The sequence below is a fragment of the Canis aureus genome, chromosome 21 (genome assembly GCF_053574225.1).
Source record: "Canis aureus isolate CA01 chromosome 21, VMU_Caureus_v.1.0, whole genome shotgun sequence".
In the NCBI taxonomy this organism is placed as follows: domain Eukaryota; kingdom Metazoa; phylum Chordata; class Mammalia; order Carnivora; family Canidae; genus Canis; species Canis aureus.
The window spans coordinates 24,957,935-24,972,407 of record NC_135631.1 but is presented as its reverse complement, the minus strand read 5'-3'; positions in this window follow the sequence as shown (position 1 = coordinate 24,972,407).

Sequence of the window (14,473 nt, the reverse complement as noted above, 5' to 3'; positions counted from 1 at the left end):
AGGGCTCTACCCTCATGACCTAAGCACCTCCCAAAAGCCCCACATTCTTTTTTTTAAGGCCCCACATTCTAACACCATCCCAGTGGGCATTAGGATTCCAATGTAAATTTGGGGAAGTATACAAACATTTAGATCATAGCACTCCGGCAACTTAGATCGAGGTCCTAACACATAAGGTTGCTAATAACTCAGCAATATATTCAAGAAAATATAAACAAGCAAGATTTTTGAAAAGTGTACCCCCTTCTTACCCCTTCTACTCAGTTATCAATAACCAAATAATTTCTTAAGGCTGAATGTAGAATAAAAAAAAAAAAAAAAGACTTTGAGTGCTGAATATCATGTTAAGGAAAATTATGGTAATGACATTTAGGATAAAGGACAACCTAGTCAATAATATGCAATCACAGCTACAGCACAAATCTTTTCCTAATGTTATGACACAGGTTTTGAAATCATATGTGAATTTGACTTAATGATTTTGCCATTTCACTTTGCCTTTATTTACCTTTTAATTGGAGTTGTAAAATAATTTACAATTTACATTTTAATGCTTTGTATTCTACACTGAGTTTTATGCATTAGTGAAAGAACCCCATTTAGTAATCAAAACACTAATTTAAGGCTTATCTCACTTCCCAATCATAAATTATTTTAATGATAACATCAGGAATGTTTGAAATATCTAAAGGGTCATTTGTCTTGCCTGAGCAATATCTAGAATTGGAGAAAAGAAATGACTTACATTTTAGTAATTAGGCTTTTTAAATTCCTTTCTCTAGTCAAGCTATAACCTGATGAATTGAAAATACAAGATAATCGGTCTCTTTCAATACAACAACAAATATTTTCTGGCATTTCTCTGGCTTGAACAAAACTTTGGTTTCCATGGATGCCAGTTATACAATTTTTAGTTGTTCAGCATCAAAACAAAACAAAGAAAAAAATCTACATTTTTTAGTACTGGTCCTTTAATATGAAGCAAACAGGGAAACCATTGAATGGAGTATCAGTGAAAGATTGCTCTCCCCAGGAAGAACATCCTTTCAAGACAAAGCTACTGGCAGGTTCATGCAGGAAGGACAAGGAGGTTCAAATGGAACTAATGGTCTTATGCTTTCTATTTAAATGGCTACAGCTTCACCTGAGAGAAACTAGGCTCTGAGCTCATCCTCTGGTTAATTGCTGGATCTCTGCATGAAATACTCAATAAGTTCACCATGGTCATTTCAACAGAAATTTAAAGACTTCCTGAGCTGGCCTGGAATTGGCTATAAGTTGAGAAAAAAATCATTACATTGTTTTAAAAGATTCCACAAAATAGGTTGTTCCTGCTGGAACAATGTAGTATGCATGGAGTTAATGAGCTCCTTGAGGGCAGAAATCAAGACTCCTTTTGAAAGTCTTTATATCTCCAATATTCAACCTAAGGTCTGGCCCATCGTAGGTGATTTTTAGAAAAGATTTTAGGAGACAACCAAATTTTTTTTTTGCTTCTACAAATTATGCAATCACTTCCATTTATTGCCATAATTCTATCATTCTTAATATTTAAGGGATTTGGTAATTAACAATCTACAAAATGGCCAGAGAAACTTAATGAAAGTAGAGTAAATTGTGGAATACAGCATACTTTGGAGAACGAATGGAAGTCAGTAAACACCTTGTGTGAGCCTACTGTATGCTGGAAACATACTGGAGAATTCTATACAGAAGACTACGGAGGAGTGTGCAATCTCAAACACTAAAGTGTATAATCACATCAGATTAAATTTAAGATTTTATTTACTTACTTTATTTTTAGACAGAGAGGGAGTGTGGGGAGGGGTGGGGGGAGAGAGAATTTCAAGCAGACTGGGGCTGACCATGAACTCAACTCAGAACTTGATTCTACGATTCTGAGATCATGACCTGAACAGAAATCAAGTCAGCTGAGCCACCCAGGCACCCTATCAGATTAACTTTATACTCAATGGTGAAAATCTCTTTACAGAGATACAACATAATGCAAATTATTTCCTATAATTTGAATGTATCTATAATTATATCCATCTGTGTGTGTATATGTGTGTGCACATGATGCCTTAAGGTAAGTTTTAAAACAGGGCTGTACTTAATTTATAGAAAAATACACATATCAGATCCATTTCTTTCCACATAAAAGTGATTTTACTTTCAAACCTAAAGAATGGTGTTGGGCAGATATCTATCTGTATCTAAAAATCTGTTTAGGAATGTAGGCAGCTTGGAATTCCAAATGATTGAGTTATTTTGGGGATACGTGAATTTTATTATCTGATATGACAGACAATAACAGGTAGCTCAGTCTGGGCTTCAACAAGTATAAAATGACTAGCTAATTAACTTAAAAAATAGATAACTACCTAATAAGCTGAATTAACATTATCAGCAAATTGCTATTGATACATAGAACCAACATTTGGAAACCCAAAAAAGCAGATGAGGACTCTTCCTGCAAAAGGAAATATTGTAAAAATGCCTGGTTCTCAGTTATTAAATCAATAGTATTTGGTTAAAAATCGTTAATGTAAAATATGTTCCCAAGAAAGTGTGTACATTTTCCTTGAATTATAGACTTACATCTTTAAGGAAAACAGCAGCTATTCTATCTTTTTAAAAATTTGGTCTATTTTTAAATTCAGAGAGGTAATTAGAACCCATATGAAAATAATAAAAAATACAAGGGAAAGGTTGAATGTCCCTACCTCAGGCTTACTGGAAAGGTCACTATGATAAATTTAGAATAACATAACAAGAAGTTATAACAATTATTTTAGATAAACCTCATGCCTTTAAGGAGGACTTAATTTAAACTGTTCTATAAGGAGAATTTTCTATCATGGTCTTAAAATTTTCCAGAGAATATTATCAATGTTCATTGGCAACATAATCTATAATTGTACGACTTTCCACAAAATATCAAGTGAAGAGAAATAACTCAGAAAAAAAATTAATGAAATTATCCAGAGGAATAGTCTGCAAAATTCTAGTTTAACTGAATGATGATTGTAATGTATTTGTCAGGACAAGCAGAACTGTGTTCTTGACGTCTCCCTTAAAACTGAATGGTTCCAGAATACGCCACTCACTCCAAAATATGCTACTTTGGCATAAGGATTATGTTGAACTGAAAGCAAATGAGAAATAACAGAGAAAAAAGGGGGGGGGGGGCCTTGTCCTCTCCTGTTTGCCTAAAACTAAGCCATAAATTTACAAAGGCTCTCCCCTCCCCTTTCAATGAGGAAGAACAGAGGTTAACTTTAGAGAAATTTAAACCCTATCAACCTGGAGATGGCATTAGAGGAATCTACATAACAAACTCTACTGATGAGCATTTATTTCCACCTTTGGAAGCCCCAAACTACTTTCATTTGTTCCATCATTTCTCCAGAAGTGTACTGTTCTTTCTTAAAAACGTTCTACAAGGAGGAATTTTAAGCTACCACTTTGAATTATTCACTTTACCTGGATGTCTCTCATGTATATATGATGACATGTTAATAATCCTCTGTTTTTCTCTTGTTAATGTGTCTTTTGTTTCAAAGTTCTCAGGCAAGAACTCAGAAGAACTGAGGGAAAATTATTTTTCCTCCTCTACAAAACAGTAACTCGCTAAGCAATACCTTACGGGCACAGGAAAGTATTTATTAGCCAAGCAAACTTTCCTTTGGTAGAAGGTCACTAAACACGTTTGACAAATAATGAATTTCCATATTGTAATAGCAACGTATCTGTGAGAATCCCAACAAAATGCAAATGTAATAAGCTACTGGGGTATTGGAATGCAACTAAAATACAGTAGTAGTAGAAATAGTTCAAAAGTATCATTTATCCAGCACTTACTACTTAGCCATGGTTGGACATTGCCTTAAACTCTTACCTGACTAAAATATAACAGCCTTGAGACTTTCCCACATTTTAGAGAAACTCGGAAAGTATACAAATCCATATCCAGCTTCATCTGACTTGAAAACCCGTATTTCTTAACCAGTGGCTACCATGGATCAGAGCGCATTGAATTGAAGCCATATTTCAACATCTAGAACTGACTCGAAAGCCAACTATATGTCGACCAGCAAGAGGGCTCAGGCTACCAGTTAGTCATCAGTAGTGGAAGGTGTGCTCACCCCTATGGTTTGCTATGAAAATAATTTTCTAGCCTAAAAATATATATACAGTTGAAGATTTTAGAATTTTAATCTCCAAAAGGTGAATGTGCCTTGAAATGGGCAGAGTGAAAACAAGCAGAAACAAAAATATGAGTAAGACCAAATCAGAGAGTATTGACTTAGCCCTTTGTATTCCAGCAGGCGTCCTACACCTACCCTCTCTAATTCATATCAGGAATTTTCAAATAAGATATCCCCCTAGGTGAAGCCCTAGCAGTATCTGTTATGGCATCTTACTCTTATTTTATAGAGGAGAGAGAAAACAGAAACTCGATGTGGTTAGTAACTTTGACCAAGGCCTGAGACCCTAGGTCAGGTATGTTTGACACCAAATTCTCAGCTTTTCTGAACACCGTATTCTCATTCAGTTACAAGTGATCCTTGAACAACACAGGTTTGAACTGCAAGGTTCTCTTATATGTAGACTTTTTAAATACAGTATTGTAAATGTAATTTCTCTCCTTTGTGGCTTTCTTAATAATATTTTCTTTTCCCTAGCTTGTTTTATTGGAAAAAAAAGTGTATAATACATATAACATACAAAATATGAGTTTAATGACTAAGTTGTTGGTAAGGCTTCTGGTCCACAGTGGGCTATTAGAAGTTAAGATTTGGAGGAGTCAAAAGTTTTATGGGGACTTCTCACTGCACAGGTGGTTGGCACCCCAACCTCTGTTTTTATTGTTCAAGGGTCAACTATACTCTTTCACCTTAGTTTGTCATTTCTGTTTTCTGTTATTCAAGCATCCTCTGCTGCTCTCTGTAAACAGTAGCAAGAGGTAGCAAACCACAAGCTGATGGATTCCACAAGTCCCTCCTGATTAATTTTCTAGCTTTGCCTGTGCCAACCTTTGCTGAGATCAGCAGTTCCTGCCATCCAATGCTTCAGGAACACAATTTACATTAACCAGAGGAGCCCAGAGGCTCCGCTTGGTCCCACAGAGTGTTGTATAATAGAATGTTCCATTATAGACAGTCTCAGGGTTAAAAGGCTTCGAAAGATCAGACAGAAAAGAGTGGCATGGGGAGAAAAGACCATCTTAGAGATAGGGTGTGTGAACTGCAGCACTGAATTTTGGAAATTAGAAATCACTTTGGGAAAATTATGGCAAAATATCTAAATAAACATATTTTTCCCCACCTTAAGCTTGGGTTTTGGTTCCATTCATACCAAGCCCAAAACTGAACTTGGTCAAAGTTGAGTTTGTTCTTTTATCCCAAGTGCTCACTGAGCGTGGGGAGGCTACTTTGTTTCTACATTTTCTATGGTTATGTCTCCATTTACATCCTTCTTCTCCAGGCAATTTGGAAACATCTCTGCTCATTTATTAATATCTTCATAAATGTAAAACCTAGGGCCCTATTTATCTAGTCATTGAAAGTCTATAAAACAGTAATGTGGAATGTAAAATATTCAGTGATTCTAAAGGGAAGAGAATTCTATATTTGACCTTATTTCCATTGGTTCATTCATCAATGACTCAAAAATATTATCAGCTTGATCATCATACATAAATAAGGACTGAATCTCTAATGAGGGATTAAACTAAAATTACTTTAAAAGCAAGCATGTCCAAGTCAATGTTTTATAAAACCTTGACTTGGATCATAATTTTGCTTGTCATCTTTTTCATAAAAGAAGATTTACACATCCTATGATAGCACTAACCTTTTCAAGAATGGCAAGTACACTTCATATATTTAAGTAATTATGAATTATGGCCCCTAAATTATGATATCTAAAAAATTGGAGAAACTGTGGGAAAATAGAACTCAAAAGAAGAGAGTGGCTTTATTCCGTTTTCAACCCTTTTGTGTTTAACTCAGTAATATTACCGTATCTTAAACTTTTGGTTAAGTGATTCTAACTTCCTTTTAACTTCACAGATCATAAGTAGGTGTATAAACACACTAATTAGTTAATTCAAAGTTATTTATTGAGTATTTACTTCTTGTCAAGTGTAAACTGCTTCAGTACACTGTTGTTTAGTTTATGAGGAAGGCATTTCCATAATAATGCGTATTCATTAAGTAACTCAGCAAACATTTATCAAATATCTCTGAACCTGGGACAGAGAAGTGAATCAAAACGACTGCCTAGTCTCAGGGAGCACAGGAAAGAGAGGGAGAGAGGTAAACACCTAGTCCTGTATACATCTGTAGCATAGTGTAGGAAGTACTATGAGGGAAGTGTACCTCAGGTACCTTTGTGGCACAGAGGAAGAATGAATGCTACTCAGGATCTAAGAGCTGAGTCTTGAAAGACAGAGTGTAGCAGGTAAAGGGTAGAGGTAAAACAGCTACTTACATTTGAGACAGAGGGAAAAGCATGTGCAAAGATGTAGAAGTACAAAATGTAACTGCAAGTGGTTTAGCAAGAGCCTGGTGTTGGACAAGAGGTCCAAGGGGGCACAATCTGTCATGCTATAGAGTTTGAATGCCATCCTACAAGAAACTGGGAACTATTACAGGATTTCAAACAGCAAACCTATACAGTTTGATCAGCAATTGTTGGCAAATCAAACTTCAATAAAAAAGAATAATAATATCTTTCTGGAAGTATTATGGAGGATGGGTTTGGAAAAAGGAAGAAGAGATTTCGAGTCACAGGGACCAGTTAAAAGTCAAATATAATTAAAAACTAAACTAACCATAAAAAATAGTAAGGAGACCAAATATCTCCTGAGTACTCCCTATGTGTCAAACTCCATACTAAGCATTTTCATCAGCCACAAGTCATTTCCCCTAATGTTCACATCTTCAACATGTGCATTTTACAGATGAGGAAAAGTGACCTGGCCAAAGTTACACGGCCAATAAGTGGTAGAGACAAGAATTAAACCCAGGGAAACTTTTAAGAGATTGTTATGAGGCATAAATGAAATTGATGAGTAACCAATTAGATGCGGGAGATAAGAAGGAGCCACAGAAAGAACTTCACAACTATTCACTCCCTTTTCCCTATTATACCAAGAATATTGGCATGGTGGGAGAGGGTAGCCATTATTATACATGTACATATAAAGGCAGCCCACAACCTAACAATAGTTAGGACATCCCTCAGATTACCTATATGATTGGGAAGGAGTAACAATTATACCCAACAACCACAGAATCTTTGGAAAACCTGTACCTGTTTTGACAGTTATGGCTCCTACCTTGTTCAAAGAAATATCCTCATTCTAAAGGATGCAGTAAAAGTCCACATAAAGTCTCTTCCACAGATTTTCGATCCATAGGCCCAATGAGAGATTCTTAGCATTATTTGAAAAACTGTCAGATAAAAATTATTCTAGCAAATTGAGGATGCCATATAGCCATGATTGGAATAGATTATATTTCACATCCTCCATACAATTTATATCCCCACACCCTTTACAGAATTAAAAGCTAAATAAAGGGAAAAAACCTGTGGTATAAATTAGAGAAAAGCATTGGTGCCATCACAGTGAATAAATTTAAACTCTCTAGCTGTAGCATGTACGTTCCATATGTTTTATGTACATATATACTATATTACTGTGGGGGCTTTTCGGGCTACATGGTTTTTAACAAATAATTTCTGTAAGAGTTGAGAATGTGAAATCAATTGGCAAATGTTATTGAGGTAAATTTAATTCACAGACTGAAAGAACATTGAACTACGTGACAATTAGAATACTTTTCTCTGTAAACTTATATCATCTACATAAAAATCATTATAATTTCACTCATACACTTAGCCTTAATTCATAAACATGTTCTTCTAAGCGCCCAAAAAGAAATTAATTTTCCCATATAAAATGAATTTTAAAGTCATACTTCTTTTAAACCATCACCTAACATGTTCCTTCAGGGCAATTATTTAGCTACAGACAGAGTAACAAACTATTAGAATTATAAGGGGACCATAGCAAACATCCTGTATAGCATTTCCAAATTGATTATATGAAAGGGTTTAGCAATATGGGTTTTTTCATGAATACAGGATACTTTTGTCAAATGTTTGGGAAATTGGATTATGCCAAACTCAACACATTATCAAAACCACATTAAAATCATATTTTAATATGCAAATAAGCAAAATAAATTCACAAAAGATATGTCCAGAGATTTTTTAAAATGTGTTTTAACATGGAACTCTTTTATTCTAGGAATTATCATCTACATCAATGTTCTTCAGAGCATGGTTCAGATAGCTAATATAATTTCATTTTCTCATTTTATACATAACCCTGAGGTATAGAAAGGATAAGTGAAGTTTCTCAGGGTTGTAAAGTTTTATACTGGCAAAGCCAGGTCTAGAAACCTGTTTTCTAAATATTTCATCCAACTCTATTTTTTTTTTACTTTGCTCTCCTTTTGATATGTTTAACATTTGCTGTATTTTTCCTCTGGCACATTATATAGACATAAAAATGACAAGGGCTGAGTTGGTACTCAGTAGTACATTGAAAAACACTAACAATGGCTACAACTACTGAGTGCCTATCATATGCCAGATACAATCCAAGGATTCTAGAAGTTGGCTTTCTTTTCACAATAACCCTGCAACATATTGAGATACATATCATTCTCCCCATTTTACAGTTGAAAAAAGTGCCTCAGAGTTGAAGAAAGTGACTATTTGTAACTGGTCATAGAGCTTAAAGGGATGGAGCAGGTCTGGAGGACTCAAATACCCTGTTCTTTGCACCTGACCGCCCACCTTGCATGTTAGGAAAGGTAACACTCATAGCACTCACCCAAACTACTTGCCAGACTAAATTTTGCAGAAGTAAAAAGTGAATGTGCTTTCTGAAACAGCCCTTATCTCTTTCACTACAGCACCTGGTTTTCCATCAAATATTGACTTTTCCACATTATGGAAAACCTCTACTTTTTACCACTTTGGTCCTCTATTAGATTTCTCGTTTTGAAACCTAATGGTCCAAGATATTTTGCAATTGAACATGTTAAAAGTGATCACTGAAGCATATTCTAATCATTAAATTCTATAAAACATAGCCAAGATTAAAGTCTATAAAACATACCAAGATATCTTGGTAAAATTTTGATTAGGTAAAATTTTTCTAGATAAAATTTTGATTAAATCTACTGACAGTGACTTTAGTGAAAGTAACTAAAGTAGCTAAAATACAGTCTAATCAACACACTAAAAGTATATGAGAGTTTTAACAAGGAAGGCTGATATAATCTGGTTCTGTCTTATATGAAGCACCCACTGATCCAAGATTTTCTAAGAGAGTCAAATTAATTCACCATTGTTCCTCTACATACCATATATACCCATTATGATACACCACATTAGAATTAAATCCATTATAATCCAGGTCAAAAGCCAACTGTCACTTATTTACCTACCTTATAAAAAAATAACAAATATAGATCACACAGTACAACCAATAAAATACTAATAATGATGGCTTTCAAAATTAGCTACATAAGGCACCAAAACAAAATATTTATTTTATCAGACTGCTCTGACAAAAATAACTAAAGAGAATAAAATGTCTCCTCTCTTACTTTCTTCACTGGTGACTATTAAAGAAGAATACTAAAGTCTTGAAACATCCATTCGACATTAAGTAGAAATAATTTGATGACACTTGCTATTTTGTTTCCAAGTTGTAGCTTTATTAACAATAAACCTGGTCCCACCAGCAAAGGCACAGACGCGACTGACACCAATAGTAATAAAAATATTACCCATTGAGGCTTGTCAACTCCTCTTGCTTGCAGCAGCTTGAGGAGATCCCTTGACAATGATTCATGGCTTGAAACTCAGAACCATCTGCTCTCTTGGAGAGTTCCTCAGCCAAGGTGAAGAGGGGAGTTTTCACAGCTGTATTCTTTTTCCTTCTAAAGTCTATGGAAAAGCATCCAACAAACCACAAAAATCTGGCACTAATTTGAACATGGCAGGCATTATTCTCCATATGTTCTTGTTTCAATGGACTCTTTTTACAGTAACTATCTCATTTGATGCCATTTCTTTTCTCTCTTCACCATGTGAAGTGTCAATTTTGCTCACTCTATAAACTTCCTAATATCCTTTCCATTCTAGGCAGTTCAATTATTTGTCCATCTCTTTTTTAATGGACAATATTTTTTGCTGTTGATAAAATTTCAGGGCTTAACTGAATCTCATCAAGTTACACTGCTTATTTTTATTTAAGGAAACAAAGGCAAAGAAAGATTGGGTTGACACCCTAACGTCACATAGTTTGTCAGTAAAAGAATGAGGACTCAATCATTTGTCACCCAAAACACTTTGCCCAGTATTTACTATCCTACTGAAGGGACGCTTCAGTGTCTCTGCTATTCTCACTTGAATAGCTTAATAAGAAATTGTTTTTGGTTCCTAACAAATCACAAGGAATTTGTCAGGTAAACTAAATAATTTTTATCAAACCAGTATGAAAATAAATACATGCAATTCTAAAAGGCTGTTATTCTTTCTTTTGTGGAAGGAGAAAACTTAAAGCTAAAGGTAGAAATAGGTTTTATATGTCTTTACCTCATATTACAAAATGTAACTCAAGTAAGTTCTAAGAAAATCTAGCATATGTAAATTAGAAGGTTATATGATAAAGATAAGTCAACTGCTGTCTACAGATACCAAGTGCTATTATAGGATTCAAATCTCTGTGACTAGACCTTGGGGATGTTTAAACTTAACCTCCATCCTTTAGTTATGAATAGGTATGGGATACTCCACTTTTGGGAGAGTAAATATGGAACTACTGTAGCAGATATAGAAAAGAATAAGCATGCTTATAAGCCATTTATTTAAGGATCTACAGCCACTGAGAGTATTCCTTTCTAATGATGCAGATAAGAACCTCAAAAGGGTGAATGGAAACTTGCCTTGGCTCAGAGGTGGTGACTCTCTTCTCCTATATTTCACTAACCAGAGTAAGCCACCCAGCCAAGATCTATGTCAATGGGGTATATACTAAACCATGAAAAGAGAGGGAAAGAAGAAAGAATCATGGGCAAATAATTCACCCTATCACTGTTATGGAGAGGCCAGCTGTTTTAGTAGAATGGGTAGGTAGAAGCCAGATTTGAATTAATTTTAGAAAGAATAGGAGGAGAGGGTATAGGAGAGAGTAAGAAGAAATTTCTTTTCAAGAAATTTGTTTCAAAATATAGCAAACAATGAAGGTAGGAGCAGAAAGGGGTGGCAGTTTTACTTAAAGGCATGTCTTATTGTTTTATATAGTGGAAAAGATACCAGCTACTCCTGCACTGATGGAAATGATCCTAAAGATAGTGAAAATTAATGATTCAGGAGAGATGATGTGGGAATTTCTTGTGTGATATTCCTGACTAAGCAAGAAAGTAAAACTGCTGTCATGAAAGAAGATGGGTTAGCCATTGAAGAAAGAATGGGAATTTTATCTGTGACAACAGGAAGAACAAAATATGTTCTAATACACGCAGTTGGTTCAATTCGGTGATGGAAGCTTATGAAAGTTCTCTTCCAATTGCTTCAATTTGCTCAGTGAAATAGAGCAAATGTCATCAGCTGAGAATAAAGATGTCATATGAAATGTTGAAGATTTGAGCAGGCAAGAAAAGATACAAAATTTTCATCCTCGAGAATAGGTGAGTGAGGGAAAAGAAAAATGAAATAGGATTATCAATATCTATTGATACTGAAAAATTATAAGTAACCTAAGTAAACATCCAGAAGCTATTGTTAGAATAATTAAAGATATGAGGGATTGCATCTCCATTGTATAAAGAATTTGGCAGTTGTCACTTCCATCTTTAAGATAAGAAACAATTAAACAAACTGAAATTCAACAACCTTTCTTGGACTCATCAGAGAATTAAATTCATAGGGCAAACTGCTACCCCAAAATCTGGAGAGACAACAAATACAGATAATCACAACATGCTATAAATGTTATGTGCTTATAAACTTTAAATCAGAACTATAATTTATGTTAATTTTGACAAATTGCTGGAGATTGAATGCACACTACCTTGAGAGTAAGGACTCTTAGGAGCCTACAGAATTCCCACACATTCAGAAGTTTTACCTCCAGGGGCCTCAGTTTCTCACAGAAAAGGCTAAAAAGAAAGATACCTTGTGTTTATGACATAGGAAAGAGAAAAACAACCATTTTGAAACATGCCCAGAGTATTTATCATAATGAAGGCCTATCTGTAAGGGAAGAGACTTTGCAAAATCCTTCTATGATCTGGAGAAGGGAAATTTTCAAACTCTTGTCCCCTTTCACCTTCATGCCTCACCTAAGGAGAGAAAAAGTTAAGAAACACTTGTGAAGGTCACAGCCCAGGGACACAAGCCCTCTAAAAGACTGAGGTTTAATCATAAGTTTATAGAACTCTTCCCCTCCTCCACACCTTACTTTAGGTCTCTGGTATAATAGTGGATTGAACTATAATACACAGATTCTACTTGAGAAGGAGCAATTTGGGAAACCCAAACAAAACACTTGAAACAAAACAATGACTCTAGAGGAAACAGGATCCTTTGGCACCTGCAGCTGGAGTAAACATTAAACACAGTCCAACCCTCAGACATACTAACATAAAACTTTACACTGAAGGTCTATTTACCTGTCCCTTAATGCATCATGTCCAGCTTTCAAAAAAAAAAAAAATTAAAAGGCATGCTAAAATATAAAAACAAACAAATGAAAAACCACAGTCTGAGGAAACAAAGTATGCATCAGAAATAGTCTCAGATATGATAAAGCTTTTAGAATCAACAGATAGAGAATTTTAAATCACAGTGATTAATATATTAAGGGCTCAGATTGAAAAAGTGGACAACATGCAACACAGGTAATATATACAAAGAGGAAAAAATCTAAAAAGAATCAAAAGAAATACTCAAAATCAAAAACACTGCAACATAATAATGAATGTCGTTAATGGGCTCATTAGTAGACTATATGTGGCCAAAGAAATAGTCAGTGAGCTTGAAGGCATATTAATAGGAGCTCCTCAAACTGAGATGCAAAGACAAAAAAAGAATGAAATAAAACAGAACATCAAAGAACCATAAAGAAAAATTCAAATGGAATGGCATATATAATTTGAACTACCAAAAGGTGAAGAACTAATCTAATAGGTGACTTTTTATCAAATAAATAATAGTAAAAATGCATCAGGTGATTATAAAAAATGGGTAAGTTAAATGAATGCCATGTATTTGTACTGTTTCCTTTTTTTTTTTTTTTTAAGATTTTATTTATTTATTCGTGACAGACACAGAGAAAGAGGCAGAGACACAGGCAGAGGGAGAAGCAGGCCCCACACAGGGAGCCTGATGCGGAACTTGATCCCAGGTCTCCAGGATCATGCCCCAGGCTGAAGGCAGGCGCTCAATGGCTGAGTCATCCAGGCGTCCCCTGTGTTTCCTTTTGATGACCGAATCATATGCCACAATTTGTCTACTCATTTATTAATTTTTAGGCATTTGAGTTGTTTCTATCTTTTGGCTATTGTGAATAGTGCTTCTATGAACATACATGTACATATATTTGAGCACCTGTTTTCAATTCTTTGGAGTACATAACTATGTCATGAGAAAAAGTTTTTAAATGATCTGTTATAAGGTACTTGTACCATGCTTAAAGGAAGATAATGCTATTTAAAGTGAACTTAAGTTAATTGTGAATGTATGTTGCAGACTCTACTGCAATCATGAAAATAATTCTTTAAAGAAATGTAATTGTTGTGATGGGGAAGGAAAGAAAATGTAATCCTATAAAATTCTCAAACTAAAAATGGCAGAAAAAAATGAGCAAAGATTATAAAAACAAAAAGAAGAGGGCAGGGACAAGAAAAAAAGAAACAAAGAACACATGCAGAACATAGAAAACAATTACAAACATGGTACTTGTTAGTGCAACTCTATCAACAATCATTTTAAATGTGAATGGTCTAAATACACACCTATTAAAAGACAGGGATTATTAGCAGGAGTTAAAAAAAAAGACTCAGTTTTATGTTGTCTTTAAATATACAGTCACAGATTAATAGTAAAGGGATGGGATGGATGAAAGTTATTCTGTTAAACACAGAATCATGATATGATATAGCAATTCTACTCTGTCTTGGTCCATTAGGGTAGCTGTAACAGAAAACTAAACCTAGGTGGCTTATAAAAAATAGAAATTTATCTCACATTTCTGGAGGCTAGAAAGTCCTAGATCCAGGTACCAGCAGATTTAGTGAGGGCCCAGTTCCTTGTTTACAGATGCCATCTTTTTGTTGTGTTCTTACATGATGCAAGCAACAAAGGAACTCTTTGGGGC